Source organism: Sinocyclocheilus grahami, unplaced genomic scaffold (assembly GCF_001515645.1).
Source record: "Sinocyclocheilus grahami isolate Dianchi unplaced genomic scaffold, SAMN03320097.WGS_v1.1 scaffold2307.1, whole genome shotgun sequence".
Classification (NCBI taxonomy): Eukaryota; Metazoa; Chordata; class Actinopteri; order Cypriniformes; family Cyprinidae; genus Sinocyclocheilus; species Sinocyclocheilus grahami.
The window spans coordinates 33,004-36,814 of NW_015507486.1; positions in this window are offsets into that span (position 1 = coordinate 33,004).

The window sequence follows — 3,811 nt, forward strand, 5'->3', positions numbered from 1 at the left end:
AATGATAACTGTAATAACTAACGATAATGCTAACAATAACTAATGATAATGATAATGAACTATAATGATAACTGTAATAACTAACGATAATAATAACTATAATGATAACTAATAACTAACGATAATGATAACCATAACGAATGATAACTGTAACGATAATGATAACTATAATGATGACTGATAACTATAACTAACGATAATGATAACTATAATGATAACGAATGATAACTGTAATAACTAATGATAATGATAATGATAAATATAACGATAACGAATGATAACTAATAACTAACGATAATGATAACTGTAATGATGACTGATAACTATAACTAACGATAATGATAACTATAACGATAACGAATGATAACTGTAATAACTAATGATAATGATAACAATAACTAATGATAACTGTAATAACTAACGATAATGCTAACAATAACTAATGATAATGATAATGATAACTAATGATAACTGTAATAACTAACGATAATGCTAACTGTAATAACTAACGATAATGCTAACTGTAATAACTAACGATAATGCTAACTGTAATAACTAACGATAATGCTAACTGTAATAACTAACGATAATGCTAACTGTAATAACTAACGATAATGCTAACTGTAATAACTAACGATAATGCTAACTGTAATAACTAACGATAATGCTAACTGTAATAACTAACGATAATGCTAACTGTAATAACTAACGATAATGCTAACTGTAATAACTAACGATAATGCTAACTGTAATAACTAACGATAATGCTAACTGTAATAACTAACGATAATGCTAACTGTAATAACTAACGATAATGCTAACTGTAATAACTAACGATAATGCTAACTGTAATAACTAACGATAATGCTAACTGTAATAACTAACGATAATGCTAACTGTAATAACTAACGATAATGCTAACTGTAATAACTAACGATAATGCTAACTGTAATAACTAACGATAATGCTAACTGTAATAACTAACGATAATGCTAACTGTAATAACTAACGATAATGCTAACTGTAATAACTAACGATAATGATAACTGTAATAAATAACGATAATGAATGATAACTGTAATAACTAACGATAATGATAACAATAACTAACGATAACTGTAATAACTAATGATAATGATAACTGATAACAGAGAGAGAGAGAGTGTGTGTGTTTGTGAGAGAGAGAGAAAGAGAGAGAGGGTGTGTGTATGAGTGTGTGTGTGAGAGAGAGTGTGTGCATGAGTGTGTGTGAGAGAGAGAGAGAGAGTGTGTGTGTGAGCGTGAGTGTGCTTGTGAGCGTGTGTGTGTGTGTGTGTGAGAGAGAGTGTGTATGAGTGAGTGTGTGTATGTGTGTGTGAGAGAGAGTGTGCATGAGTGTGTGTGTGAGAGAGAGTGTGTGTGTGAGTGTGCTTGTGAGCATGTGTGAGAGAGAGAGAGTGTGTGTATGAGTGTGTGCGTGTGTGTGTGAGTGTGAGTGTGAGAGAGTGTGTGTGAGCGTGAGTGTGCTTGTGAGCATGTGTGTGTGTGTGTGAGTGAGAGTTTGTGTGTGTGTGTGTGTGTGAGCGTGAGTGTGCTTGTGAGCATGTGTGAGAGAGAGAGAGTGTGTGTATGAGTGTGTGCGTGTGTGTGTGAGTGTGAGTGAGTGAGTGAGTGAGTGTGTCAGAGTGTGTGAGTGTGTGTGAGCGTGTTTGTGTGTGTGAGTGAGTGAGTGAGTGTGTCAGAGTGTGTGAGTGTGTGTGAGTGTGTGTGAGTGAGTGTGTCAGAGTGTGTCAGAGTGTGTGAGTGTGTGTGAGCGTGTTTGTGTGTGGGAGAGCGAGAGGGGGTGTGAGTGTGAGTGAGTGAGTGTGTGTGTGTGTGTGTGTGTGTGTGAGTGAGTGTGAGTGTTTGTGTGATGTTGATGTTGAGCAGCAGCTGTGGCGCGTCTCTAAAGCTGCTGATATTTAATACACACAGCAGATGGACACACACATGCAGCATCACTGTCTGCTATTGTTGAGCGAGCCAATGAGATGAGTGTGTGTGTGTGTGTGTGTGTGTGATCATCTCAAACTCCATCGACTCTCATCTGCTGCTCAGGTATCACACATTCACTCTCACTGTGTATCTGAGCGTCTCTGCATGGGCTGCTCTCTGACTGTTTGAGTGTGTGTTTAACCTCATGTGAACGAATGACCCACGATGCCTCTGGCTGGAGACGAGCTGGTCTGCCCCAAGTTCCAGCCCAACATCTTCGACTCCACCCGCTGCCACGACTGCTTGCGCCAGAAACACCTGCACCACACCTGCGCCGAGCGCGCTCCCGAGCAGAGCGCCCCTGCAGCCGTGCGCAGCGACGACAAGGACACCAGCGCCAAGGTGAGACTGCAACTGCTGTGCAAAAACACAGGTGCTCAGAGCCGCAGGAGAGAAACCAGTGGTGTGATTCACTCTGCTGTGTGTGTTTAGAGCTTATTTAGTTCTCTCAGTATCATATATAGCGACAGATGCGCTCAGACTGACTGGAATCATCAACTGTGTGATGTTTTAACAGATTAAAGTCATTAAAGTAATATAAGAGAGTGGATGTGTGTGCGCGCGCATTCTCATTACTAATGAATGAAGGCGGATCATTTTCTTCTCTTTGTGGCATCAGAGTAACACAATACATTCACAGATAGACGTCAACCTGCTGAGATCTGAACTAAACCTGAAACGGTTCACCCAAACTTGAAATTATTTCTGTAACAGAGTGAAAGGCGCATAATGATCACTTTATAAAACAGAAAAAGAAAGTGGTGAGCATTTAGCACCATGTGGTAACTATGTGGTTGCTAGGGTGTTCTGAGCCATATTTACCAGGTTACCAGTTCAGATGGTTGGTAGGATCATCTGGGTTGTTGCTAGGGTGTTTGGATTAGTTGCCAGATGCTGTTGAGTGGTTACTCAGGGTTCTGGGTGGTTGCTAGGGTGTTTGGATTAGTTGCTAGGTTCTGTTGAGTGGTTACTAGGGGTTTTGGGTGGTTGCTAGGGTGTTTGGATTAGTTGCTAGGTTCTGATGAGTGGTTACTCGGGGTTCTGGGTGGTTGCTAGGGTGTTTGGATTAGTTGCTAGGTTCTATTGAGTCTTTACTCTGAGTTTTGGGTGGTTGCTAGGGTGTTTGGATTACTTACCAGATTCTGTTGAGTGGTTGCTCAGGGTTCTGGGTGGTTGCTACGGTCTTTGGATTAGTTACTAGATTCTGTTGAGTGATTACTCAGAGTTCTGGGTGGTTTCTAGGGTTTTTTGCATTAGTTGCTAGGTTGTTAAGATGCTTGTTATCAAGAGTTTACACAAAGGGTTTATACAGGAAAGAGGTTGCTATGGTGTTCTGTTTGTTGCTAGGTGTTTTCTTCCTGTCCGGCGTGAAGTGAGTCCAGCAGTCTGAGTCTCTGTGATCTTCTAGTCTGCAGATGTGAGAGTGTTCAGTGTGTTTCAACACACACTCAGCTTTAATATTTACTGCTAGTGGTTTCAGCATGGCACCATGAGCTCTAGTACTAGTGATGACTGATCTAACAATACTAATGAAACTGACTTTGAGCCACTGGAGATGTACATATGGCACAAAAGTGCCAGTCAGAAAAGAGTTATGGTATAATCATGTTTAAGATCTCAGAATATCTAACTGTTCATCTGTATTTGATGAATACTGATATTTCAGCTGATGATTCTTCACTGATCTGAAATAATGATGCGGCGAAAAGCCACAAACCAGACCGAGTTACAGCTGTGAAACCCTAAACCAGTACAGTGTGTGTATGTGAGAGAGAGAGATATTGCATGTGAAGTGCCA